This window comes from Aythya fuligula, chromosome Z (genome assembly GCF_009819795.1).
Source record: "Aythya fuligula isolate bAytFul2 chromosome Z, bAytFul2.pri, whole genome shotgun sequence".
In the NCBI taxonomy this organism is placed as follows: Eukaryota; Metazoa; Chordata; class Aves; order Anseriformes; family Anatidae; genus Aythya; species Aythya fuligula.
The window spans coordinates 82,162,212-82,175,989 of record NC_045593.1 but is presented as its reverse complement, the minus strand read 5'-3'; positions in this window follow the sequence as shown (position 1 = coordinate 82,175,989).

Sequence of the window (13,778 nt, the reverse complement as noted above, 5' to 3'; positions counted from 1 at the left end):
ACCCCATAAATAATGGAACTTGGTCCTTGTTAAAGAAGCATAACTCCACTGACTTGACTGCCAGCAGTATTTCAGAGGAGTACATCCATGTTGTCCATTGACATTTTGTCTGTGATTTACAAAAAAACATATTCACTTGAATTTGTTAAAAATGGGCATGAAAGTGTTCATTTTAAGTGATAAAGAATTAATGCTTGTTCAAGCCATTGGAGAGTTAGAAGAGATTTATTTAGCTTTAGTGTGGTTGTCCACAGACAGCAAGCTGCAACTTTCAAGTAGGAATTCAAGTATTTTTACATTGCGTACACACATGACATACTCAGTACATGTTACTTCCTATCAGTTGTTTGTGTTTGGCAGGAGGCACCCCACACAGGAAAATGAGAAATTGTGAGTCTTTTGTATTGGATTTTATCCAAAACAAAGTCATAGGCACTTTAACTGCACAGATTACATTAATTTTAGAATTACACAACAGAGAACGCATACGTTCCTACCTGGATACATCCTACACCAGGACATTCTGATCAGGGACTGCAAAACCTAGTGGAAACATATGGATTTTAAGGAAGGCAGTCTCAATCTACATAATTGCACCATTATAATACTTCTTTGTATTTGAAACCCCTAAAAGCAATACATTCTTTAGCCTAGCACTTGTTTTAAGAGTTTAATGAAGTTATCATATTCCCTTGATTTTTTTTATTTTTTTTTTTTTTAGGTAAGAATCTCCTGCTAAATATAGAATCAGATCCACTACTGACACATCTTTTTCCTTGACCACTCACTCCTGCCTTTCCAAGCTGAACAATGCAAATGACAAGTCCTGTATCTCCAGCCAGCACCATAGATCAAACCACCAAATGTGCTGCGGAGGTTGCACTCAGGATAGTAGGAGGTCATACAAGAACTCACTACAGCTTCCAGAGTTATGCACAGTGCCAAGCTAGTGATTAAAGAAAAAAAGAAAAAAAATGTTTAAAGCTTCTTAACATTATGTGCTATTTATTTCAGTTGTTTTGGAGAACTGAGAAAAGTATGATTCTATGAAAAACACATCCAAACCTTTCCCTGAAGACACTGCCACTGTATTTGCCGTATCTTCCAAGTTTCTAGTAAACTTAAAAGGATCAGTCTACCTTTTGCCACACATTAAGGATTACCTTGCCAAAAAAGCTGGTGAGGCACCACCTGAAAGAAATACACGATCAAAGAGTGCAGGTGAGGACAGTTTCCCAAGTGTTGGCACATGCTAGCTATGAGAAGCAATTGTATTGCTTTTCCTGCAGTGTGCATGGAATGTCTTGTCACTGTATGATAAACCCTTACCACTGAGAAAACTAATAAAAGTTATTAGTTTTCAGAGAATTTCCAAAGGAATTCCTCATATTCCTCAGACTCTTTTTTGTGTGTGTAAAAGTTCTGTGGTTTAGCATAAAAATTGTGGGAGCTTGATCAAAAAGTGTTCACCCTAACTATGAAAAAAAAAAAAAAAGAAAAAAGAAAAAAAAAAAAGTTGTAGCATAAAACCAGAAGAAAGTGTAATGTACAACAAGCCTGCAGACTGACATATCTATAGGGAATTTATAATTCTCTCAGCTGTCGTCGATGCACTGTGAACAAAAACCATGGCCAGAACACCCAAAATGACAGTGGCAATTTCCAGTGGCAGTTTTCAGCACCATCCATTGCTGACCAGGCTCTGTCGCTTCTGAGATCAATGGAAGTTTTGCTAAAGAGATTAATGAAAGTGTATTTGGACAACTACTGAATGCTTTGGAAAATGCTAACCAAAAGTGAACACCGTATTGAGAAGGTCAGCAGTATTGAGAGCATAACCTGAAAAAGCTGATGGTCCTGTATCAAATACAGACATATGCCAAAGGATTGTGCTAATCACATTTGTTCCAATCTTGACCTTACAATAATTAAAAATTGATGCTGAGAGCGTAATACAGCTGTGCAGCCATACTTAAACCTACTAATTTCATAGAAAGAAGAAAGTTGTATCAAAAGGTCACAGTCTAATTTCATGACCGTATATTTACTCTTTATTCCCACAGTGAAAATGTCTAATTTCCAAAAGAGCAAACCAATAATTACTTATTATGAAAGTATTTTAGTCAATATCTAATTTCTTAGTATTGATTACTATTTAGACATTTAAAATGTACCCTACAGCACCAACAATATGTTTATCACACTGTTCTTCTTACTCATGCTTGTAAGTATTAAAGATATTGATTAAAGGCAGTGGTCTAAATGCCAAACATTGCATTCATTAAAATACAAATAAATTTTATTTACCCATTTCAAAGTAGAATTTAATTAACAAGTAATTAAAATACTCAGCAGCTAAAGATACGGTTGTGAAACTATGCAGATTTCTGTCATAAAATGCAATTAGTTCTCCATTGGGTTAGACATAACGAATTCTGATTTCTGTTTCAGGGGTACATTGCAAGAGGGAGAAAGCCCTACTACACAACTTGGTCTTGATCTAGAACATCAAGTCACCTATGCCTTGTTGAAACAAAACAAGTTATTCTTAAGCTCATGTAAGTCTTTGATAAATAAGAGATGCTATTTTGTGTTCTCTGTTCTACTTTTCTGCTTGTTTTTCTCATGTGTCAAGGCATTTTGTTCTTCAGTGACAATCTTTCAAAGATTATGAAGAGATGTTTAATTGAGAGGTGGTTGAATATCTTATTTTTAATTATTGGTATTCTGCTATATACAGCACTCTTGCACTTCATTATGTTGTGTTGTAAGTGATCAGAAATCTAAGATCACAAAGTCAAGCTGGTGAAAAACTGAAAGTGAATAGATGTTTCAAGCAAGTAAGAACCTTTAGGGTGGAATTTTTCTCTGAATCTGTCCAAGGTCTCTTTTCTGTAAAACTCTGCGTGGACACTTGGCAAACCAACCTTCTGAGCAAACTAAGCTACACATAAGAACAGCTTTGTAGTTATTATTTCTGCATGATGACCTCAAAGAGTGGATGATGAAAGGAAGGAAGGAAGGAAGGAAGGAAGGAAGGAAGGAAGGAAGGAAGGAAGGAAGGAAGGAAGGAAGGAAGGAAGGAAGGAAGGAAGGAAGGAAGGAAGGAAGGAAAGGTGAATTGGGGACTTGTTTATTTTTAAAATAGAGGGAAAAATACCAATATTTTCATATTAGATGTTCTACAAAGTTTGTATACGTTTTTTTTTTTCTTTTTTTATCAGATCATCTTTTTTTTCTGTGCAACATCATAGCATTATCCTTTGACCTATGCAAATCACCTACCTACCCTTTCTCTAGATGATTTCTGACATTTGGATCTACTTCTTACTATTTTAATTGATAAAACACAAAAAGAATATTGCTCACTTTTTATTTTCCATTTGAAAGAATGTAGAATACATTTGGCGTATACACACACACGTTTCTCAGTAATCAGTTAAGAGAAGTTGATTTCCTGAATTTTACCTACCTTGACTCCCTTGTTGATAGTATCTGAAGATATGAAAAGAATGTCCTCAGAGGAGGTTCCTCGGATGAGAAATTTCCAGAGCATGCTCCTTCTATATGGGATAGTGCCAAAAGCTTATACTAGAACTAGTACCATAAGGAATAAGCATTTAGAAATGTACGAAGTTGACATATAAATACTGTAATTGTTTGAAGTTCTTACAAGCTTCAATGAGTATGCAAAAATGTTCTGGTGTTTTAAGATAAAATTTTAGTTATTATGAATAACTATTGAACTTTCTTCTCCTTCTGAATGCTTACAAACTTTGTTTTTACCTACACATATAATTAACAACATTAAAATAATTATGTTTTGTACACTCTGTAGATATGAATTCTACCCCAAAGGAAAACTAGTAAGATGTACTTTTTAGCAGGAGACATGTACAAACATCAGTCTCTTACTTCTCTAAGTATGTAGAAAAAAGAGACTTTGCAGCGAAAGTGTATATTTAATAGGAAAGTATATATATCTTACTCAGTTTGATGTTCTTCTGAGATTCTTCTCAAAATGCACATCACATAGATTTTAAAAATGTCTCTACATTAAAAATAAATGTATGTGTAAATTCCTAAGTTTCAAAATCTGTCATAAATTTAAAAGCTGTGTGTGCTTGTGGGCATACTTTCTTTACATGAGGTTAGTAGGACAGCTGTCACATCACCTCTTCCAAAGCCAATTTTCAAGCTATAAACAAACACTGCTTTTTATGAATATAGGTATATACTAAACTGAATATGACTTAAGATTGCAGGTGGTGCTTTAAAACTTTTCACTTTGCAGTTGAATATAAAGTGAGTTCTATATTTTCTCTTATTTTAGTGTTATTTGTACTTTGTGAAACATGCCAGACTGACAGCACATCTTTATCTGAATGGTACAAAAGTGATAGGCAAAGGCAAATCAAAGCACAGGCTATGAACCATCCAAGATTCATTAAAGAATAAATAAGGACCCCTTCTACAGTTACCAATAGCTTTGAAGAGATTCCAGTGAAGACTGTCAACTGTGCTTGTGATACAGTTTTAACACAAACAGGACCCTAAATCAATAAGTAACTCATAAAGCCATGACATACTAACAACATATGGACACCACCAAGTAGGTCTTGAACTAGCAGCTTAAAGTATACAACACCATGCCAGGAGTCTACAGCATCAAGCTGAAGTTAGTGGCACTCTTTTCATCTGCTTTGGCTCAGGCCTTTGAAATTATGGCTCTAGTAATTCTTACTGAAGTAGCACTCCACTAATCTGCACTTTGTGGCCAAGAACAGTCCTCAGCAGACAGAGCAACAGATCAAAGAGTGCAAGGAAACAGCTTTTAGATGAGGGACAGATTAGGCAGTTAAAAGTAACAGAAAATGACCCCTGTCCATTGCAGACTTTTACTATTTACATAAAAGGTTAGAAACTGGGGCCTGCTTGTCTACCAATGGGCCGGAAGCAACCCTACACATTAGCTACCTTATTCATCATGCTTCTTATAGAGGTCTCTTTATCAAGGGGAATCAAGAATTTTCACTAGGCACCAGGGGGAGCTGAAGAATGTAATAAAAATTTGACATTAACTGAGAAGGTTAATTAAACATTTTTGTAACAGTAACAAGAGTTCAAATAAAGTGCTTCTCAAGTTTCCACCAGCTATACACAAGTATATTTCATACTATAAAATGGTCCACAAAGTCACACCTAGTCAAGAAAAATTCCACATTAATGTAGCAGCTTTTTTTTATTACAGGGGAATGAGCATGACCCTTAAGTCTTGCAAGATGCATGGACTATACTGTGAGTTCTTGAAAAGGATCCAAGTTCACAAAGAGAAATGGTCAAGTTATTACTACAGATACTTAGCAGGTCTTTGTCTGGTTGTACTCTGCTCACAAGCCAGCCATTCTTGATAATTTATTCCTTGTTCATTAATAATGAGGGCATAATCATACACCTATACAATATTCACAAACATTACTTTGCTTTATTTTGCTCTTGGTTGCCTCTGGTTCATATTTAATCAGCTAAGCCAGATGATTCTTCTATTCAGTTTACAGAAATTAAAAGAAATTAAAGAAAATGAAAGGGGGGGGGGGGGGGGGGCTTAATATAGTAGGTGGATAACCTAGTGCTTCTACAGACATTGTCCCATTTATGAATGGCAAGAATTGACCAAAGCCTGTAAAAAACAGGAAAACTTTGTGAAATAATGTAATGGGAAGATTCAGACACAGCTGAAAAGGACAGTTACCCCTTAATACAAACAAATGTTGACACTTCTATCTTGCTCCGTCTGCACAGATTTCATCTACAGTAACATATCTGTTTCTTTTTTTGCTGCTTATATTAAAATATGTCTTTGAATCAAAAAGTTACCTCTCATATTGGGGATCAGAAAGTAATCCTCTTCTTGTCCATAGTGCTCCAAAACATTAGTCTTACTTGCAGTATAGGACAGAACAATTGAGAAAACAATTCATATTTCTAAAATCCTGGGCAAACAAAAGCTCTTATGAGATTTTAAATGCTTTTGACTATTTATCTCCTAAAGAATGAGCTTTTAGCAGGACCTTTAGAGTGATGATACTGAGGTGAAACAAAACTGATACCTATTTAAGCAGCACAGACACGGGTTTCTGAGCAAAGGCTGCAGTGAAGTCAGGAACCTTGAGTCACCCCTACATCTCATCCCCTCATTGAAAGACACAACTTCACAAGCAGGACTGCTACCAAAAACTGGCTTTAGTAAATTCGTATCTAGAGACTGGGTTTCTCTAGGGTCTAGCTACTGTGAAGTTTGTCTTTCACTGGAAGGTTTACAAAACCTATTTTCCTCTTTACATCTGCCTACTGAATCTTTAGAGGCTTACCTACCTTCAAAGCCTCGCTTCCAGATTTGTTCGAAAATGGCCAACATATTCAAAGGTTATTTATGGAAAAAAAAAAAAAAAAGAAAGAAAAAAAAAAAAAGAAAAGAGAGAGAGAGAGAGAGAAACTCACGCACAAAAAACTGCAGCATAAACTTTGTTCCCTTATGAACAATATTATTGCTGTTTCCTGATTCTCATCTTTATTGATAGATTTATTTTATAAACACTTCAACATGATAACTAACTCCTTGCAGACTCACTCTGTAGCTTTTATGAAGAGTCCCAATATCAGTTTTGTTCTCTTAACAATTAGATATAGATTAGATTAGATATAATACAGCCACTATATGGAGGGTTTCTTTCAATATGTATAATTTAATTACATGGGCCTAAATATGGTGAGGAAATAGAGCCAGTCTCCTGCATTTGGGGATTCAGTTTTAACGCTATAAGTGGATTCAGATGTATAGAACTAGTAAAGTGAAAGAAAAATAGTTCAGTATGTGAGAAAGTTAATAAATAAATCTTGTTTGGCAATGCCGTATCTCAGAAGAAAGAATTAATAGCAATCATCAGGGCCCTTTAAGTATATATCAAATGCAAACAACTGAGTGTCCTCAAGCACAGCAGGCAGCCTGAACGTGGGAAAGGAGATGTACTCCACCCAGAAAAGAGACCCCAAACTAAATTTTGCTTGTTTGGATATTACAAAGAAATATTACCTACTATCACGTGTCTGCCATGCGTTGCATTAAATCCAGCTCTCTGATATTTTGGGTCAGCATTTTGGATGTTTGGGTATTTGGATTCCCTCCAGTGGTGTAACATACATGAGCCAGTGATGTGTCCTTGTGGCAGAGCCTAATGGTTTCATGGGCCACGTTAGGCAAAGTGCTGCCAGCTGGACGATGGAGGGGATCCTGTCCCTACACATTCAGCACTGGTGAGGCTGCATCTGGAGCACTGGGTCCATCTCTGGGCTCCCCAGTACAAGGAGGTCCTAAATGTAGTGGAAAAAACTCCAACAGAGGGACAACAGGTTGATCAAGGGATGGGAGCCCCTCTCCTGTGAGGAGAGGCTGAGAGAGCTGGGACTGCTCGGCATGGAGAAGGGGAGGCTCAGGGGGATCTCATCAGAGTCCATAAATACCTGAAGGGAGGGTGGAACAGGACAGAGCCAGGCTCCTGTCAGGGGTGCCCAAGGACAGGACAAGAGGCAGTGGGCACAAACTGGAGCACAGGAAGCTCCCTCTGACTACCAGGAAGCACTTCTGTGCTGTGCAGGTCATGGACAGTGGCACTGGTTGCCCAGACAGGCTGTGGGATCTTGTCCCGGGGGATCTTCAAAACCCAGCTGGACAGTGGCCTGGGAACCCTGCTCTGGGTGTCCCTGCTGGAGCAGGGGTGGTACCAGATGAGTTCCTCAGGACCCTGCCAGCCTCAACCATGCTGTGATTCAAAAAACACCTTGGAGTGAATTTTATGGTGTTTTTATTGTTGGTTTGTTGGTTGGTTGGTCCAGAGGAGCAAAAAGAAAAGCAACAACAACAAAACCCTATTTTTGCTTTAATTGCAATTTAGATGTCTCTTCAGTTACTGATCCATCAGGCAGTTTGTCAAAGTGTAATCTCACCTAAAAAGATAAGAAAATAAATTACAGTTAATTTATCTGCTCTTATTCCAGGAAGCAGAACTCGTGTATGTGGGGTATGTTACCAAATGCTGAGTCTCTAAAGACAATAGTCGTGAAAAAGCATTTCTGTGAGAAAGATATATTTAAAAATATACCTTATGTAAACCATGTGCATCTTCTGAGTTTAATGCACTAACAACAAACCTGAGCTAACTTTGTACCTTATAATATTAGATTCAATCATTCTAAATGTTTCTTGCTATGTTTCAACAAACTGGAAAGTACTATCACCACCAGACTCACTTTAGTTATCTAGGTATACTTCTATATTTTGATATGGTAATCTCATTCTCCCCCTCAGATATTTATTATACATCAGTCAGTTTCATTGCATTGTATGCAGAACACAAGGAAAGAGTCACAAGTATTCAAACAGTTGTTTCTTATAAAATACGCTGCGTGTTGGGAGAGGCGTTTGTATTATTTTCTCAGAATGCCACAGTTCTTTCAATTATAGCTCTTATGAATTTATGTGTCTCATTATAAAGACATTCTGATGGAGTTTGGGGATTAAGAACTGCAGTCATTAGCTCTTCCTTCAGAGGAGAACAACTGTGACCTAAAAAAGGCAAGTTGTAAATAATAATTTCATTTTCAACATATATTCAATGTTTTATTTACAAGCAATGCTCCTACTTATCTATTAACCAGTCTCCTTGAATTTGACCATTTTCAAAAGATTGACCTAATCCTGATTGTCTAAGTTTGAATAAATCATGACATGATCCTGGGAATTTGGCAAGTACATCAATGATTTTACATCTGGCATCACACTAGCTACATGTTGAGGGAATGAAAAAATTTTCGACTTCTTTACCTTGCCTCATTAGCCATCATGTGGTGATGCATGCATTACCAATTGCATGCAGTCTGCAGCTCCCATGACAGTTAAAAATCCAACAATCTCATAAAATTCATGAATTACTTGCTGCAATGCTGATTATCTCGTGCAAAAGCTAATAAGATTATTAGCTCTGCTGAAAAGTGTATTTATAAATCAATATATGCACTGTCGATGTGAATATTAACTTACCGTACATCAGAGGATCCTGTTGAAGAAACAATTAATGTGGGGGTAACCTTCAAGTACAGCAAGTGCTCTGCCAACCTTCAAGTCATTGCACTGTTGCACAGAAGGAAACAACAGTCTTTTTCCCAAGTCTGCAGCCACAGATGTTTTTCAGTTAGCTGCTAGAAAACCCAGTATGCTCAAAAGTCATCTGAAAATTTGAGTTAGATGGATTTGGTGAAGTTTTCTTTAAACTCACAGAACAGGCCTTTTTATTTTAATTACTCACTTAGCACTTTCAGTTACAGAGAAAATTAAAGGTTTAATTCCAAGCTGCATGTTATAAGGGTTATAATGGATGATTATTTGCAAACTGCATGATTAGCTGAGAAATCACCAAACTATATACTTAAATTTTATATCTGCTGCATAAATCAGATTATTCATAAATACACGTGAGTGCTGTCTTCTTCTGCTACTGAGATTTTGGAAGATCACTTTTTTTGTTGTTTCATTTGAAAAGTTACTGCATCAAATAGTTTATTCCAGCCCATGTGTTAGTAAGACAAATATTTATAAAATAGTAGTGGTTTTGCACATACTTGAACATTTTCATTTTTCATTGTATTTCATGTAATACTCATTTTGTCCCTTGGAAGCTGATGATAGTAAAAACCTCATGCCCACTGAAATCAATCGATATCTTTGCATGCTGTATCATTTATGCATTAGTTCCAGTGAGAAATACTAATTCTTGTAAAAATTACAGGAAGAAATTTAATCAATTTATACAAGTCTTTATAATTGGGGAAAAAAAAAATGTAACATTCAACAAAATGTCCTCATTATTCATATTTACTTTTTTAATTACTTGTCCTGTGAATTCATCAAACATTAAGACTGACCAAACTTTGCTGTTGAGCTCTAACTAACAGTGGGGTGTCCCCTGCTCTTCGCTGCATAAGGAATCACTTTCTGCACACATACATGCCAGGGAAATTTCAAGATGCAGTTTCTTTAACTATTCACACATGTGACTGATGGCTGCTTTTCTCATTCTTTTGTCAGGAAATCTCATAGCATGTGCTGAAGGAAAATACAAACGTGGGTAAGAATGTGCTTTAAATGCACGTAAGTATTTGTTTTGGGGCTTGTTTATGGATTTTTGGTTTTGTTTTTGCATTATTCACCGAAGCCTAGCTATAAAGCATGCAAGCAGGCAGAGGCCAGATCCTGAGCTATGTAGTTCAGTGACAGCCCACTGATTTACACCTACTGAAGAGTCACAGCCCAATGTACTTCACCTGATAATTCACGAACAAGACATATGACAGCACTGTCAGCCACCGGTGGGTTGGAAGGGAGAACTCCTGGGCTCCTGGGAGTGCCCTGCTGAAATCCTGCAAGCAAATCAAAGTCTGAAACGATTTCTTTTCTCCGTTGTTGTTTATCCACTCTGGCTTCTGCTAATTCACCTCTGCCAGAGATCACTGCAGCTAATAGAGTACTCTACAAGTATCGCATTTTAAACTTTAATAAAATGAACTACAGTGAGTGGACTGTCAAATATTTCTCCCTCTTGCTTCTTTCCTGTCCCTCTTTTCTGGGCTGAACAATCAATCAATCCCCCAAAATGTCCTAGCTGCAGTCACCACCTAAAGGTAAACATGTCAAGCACCACATCAGCTGTTTACATATAGTTGCTTTGGATTTTTGGTTCAAAAACTTGTATTTTCTTACAACACGCCTTAACTTGACAGATTGAAAATTTTAAATGAAAACTATTTTTTCAAAAAATAACATACTAAATTACTGTGATACTGCAGGATTTATGTTTTTTTTCTCTCTCCTTAGAATGAAATAAAATGTGTATAATCTGTTTTCAAGTATACTTACAAATTTTCACCAGTAATACTTATTTTCTTTCTGACCAACAGTAAATAAAACACAAAAAATAAACTTGCCTTATCAGGCCTAGTAGACACAAGCTACCCATGTGTCTTCTCCATCAATTCTGAGAGGGTTTTTATTCCAAAATTAAAGAATACATTATCTAATTCCTTCATTCTTCTGTCTAAAAAGAGTTCCATGGATGGTGTACGAGGCTTTTCATAAAATAGGTGTTCTTTATTAACATAATGCCAGATCTAAATCTATCTGTGCATTCAGTGCCAATTTCAGGTTAAAGAAAGGAAAGCTCAGTGTGATAAGTGGCAATAACCACTATCAGTAATAAGGGAAAAGACTGATTTATAAACCCTATTTTTAATATTCTTGTGGCACTTAATTCAGCCATCATTATTCAAATCCAGCTGACATCTGTGGGAGCTCAGAGTGCTCAGCAACTTGCATAAGTACTCAATAAATTGCTAGATTGATCCCTAATCCTGCAGTCAATGTTATGGGTAAGGGAAAAACTAATTATAGCGAGATTTTTCTCAGGTCTATTTACTGCAAGAGTTCAAAGCAAGATCTCATCATTGATCTCAAACTATAATGCAATCAGACTCAAGAAGGAACTAAAAGCTTCCTTGTAGGTCAGATCTCATGAAAGCCTTTTATGAAGTACGAGTCAAGAACAGATAACGAACTCTTTTAGGCCTCTAGGGGATTTTGGTGAAAAAATAATAATAATAATAATAAATGATATTATTGCAAAACAAACCTGCGCAGCTCTGATCAGTAAGCTTTGTGTTGCACCCTCTCCTGGCTACCAGCTGACTGCAGGAATAAAGCTCTCAGTGCACAATGCAGCTACAGCCCAGGAGCTTCATGGTGCTCGACCTGCGACTTTTTCACATGTTCTTGTACAAAGGTTTCCACCAGACCGAGACAGTAGTTGTACAAAGCTCGTGGAAGTTGCATTTTGTGACGTAGTAAAAATAAGACCATTTCATTTCCACTTGTGCATGTGAAAATTAAGTCTGTTCTTCAGGCTTTTTGCCACTTCACTGAAGAGAAGACGTGGTTGAATATGAAGCAGCTTGTCATGGTGCCACTGGTATTTCAAAGGACATAAATTTCATCTGGCTTGTCTAATGGAAGCTCACATGCTCACATTTACTTTAATAAATACACAAGATATAAACATTAGGGTCAAAATGCTATTTTATAGCAGGTTATATATGGAAATATTTTTATTTGCAAACATTAACAAATAAAGTGGAGTTCTGATTCAGTTACATCCCTAAACATAACCCCATTGGAATCAAAATGGAAGAAAAAAAAATGGGGAAAAAAATGAAATTTAAAAAAAAAAAAAAGTACAGACAAATATAAAGAAAGCAGTTTTCTTTGTACATACTCACCTACATAGCATCAGCTCAAAATTCCCTTACTGAAAGTAATCTATACCTTTTTTCAATGCTTAAAGAATAGCTCTCTTCAGGGGAAAACAAAACCAGAAGCAAAACCAAAAATGTATTATACATTTTAACAACAGATTTTAATTTTTATGTTCTGTCTCGTCCCTTACATGAGGCTGACAGTTCTTTGGACTTTTTCTAGTTTTCTGCATACAGCCACAGCTTTGTTCTTCTATACTATTCTCAATATTAAAGTCATAAATCAAAGTTGAACTAGTGATCTAAAAGTAAAAATCTCCTTAAAATATAAAATAGCTTTCCTTTTCAGTGCTTGAAGACTTAAGGTAATTGAGAACACAAATGTAGATATCTAAAAAATATATCTAAACTTTAAAATCTATAAACAAACAGCCAAATTGGACAGCCAAATTTAGTGTCCACTTGGAGAAGGAAACTTCCTCTCCTAGGTCTCACAGTATGGGAACCATCACATCTGTTCTAAACAAGAGTTGCCAGATTTAGCAAATTAATCTAGTTCTTTATCTTGTTATTTTTAATTGCTGATTTTCTGTGGAACAAAACACACGTTGGCTACACTATATGCAAGCTGACCAGGCTAAAAGACACAGTATGGTGATATCTGGAAGAGTATCACATCTGAAAGGGAAGATCAGGGTATAGTTGTCCAGCTCTGTTTAGTGGCACATGTGATTGTGAAGAAAAAATAATAATAATAATTGAAGATATTGCCAGGTCACTGGATGCAGTTTCTATTTATTTATTTTTTATTTTTATAAAGATGTTTTGTCTACAGCACTAGCAAGGGTTTCACAAATCAAAATATGATTCAAATAAGAAAATGTGCGTCGCCATCCAGCAGGCATTGCCACCATCTTTGCCAAGAGACATTTTGCAATCCAGTTCTCAACCAATTTCTCCTGCTTCTAAGGAGCATGAGAGTTATTGCAATGAAACAGGCAGCAACATTTCAAAACAAATCCTTTTACAGACTTTAATCTGAGGAAAAGAGATTCGAGGTCTGTCGCCAGTGGTAGGAGATAATCTTGTAGGGTAGCAAGAAGAAAGTGCCTGAGCTGCAGATAAAAGACGAGCTCCTGCCGCGGAACATTATACAAATGTTGAAGATGCTGGAAAGACGCCAGAGCTCCCTGGTGATGCAGACTGGAGACACAAGTTACACAGCCACCGTCCCACTGCACAGCAAAGGGAAACAGTCACAGGATTCAATCAAGCGCAGCTACAGTAAGTGCCAGTGGGGACCTTTCATCTTCGGAGCTGTCAGAAGGCAGGACGGTTCACAGATAGCAGTCGCTGCCCGAACCTCCCTTTGTTTACCAAGAGTAATGACAACTTAGAAGGGGGACAAAGTACGGGGAAGA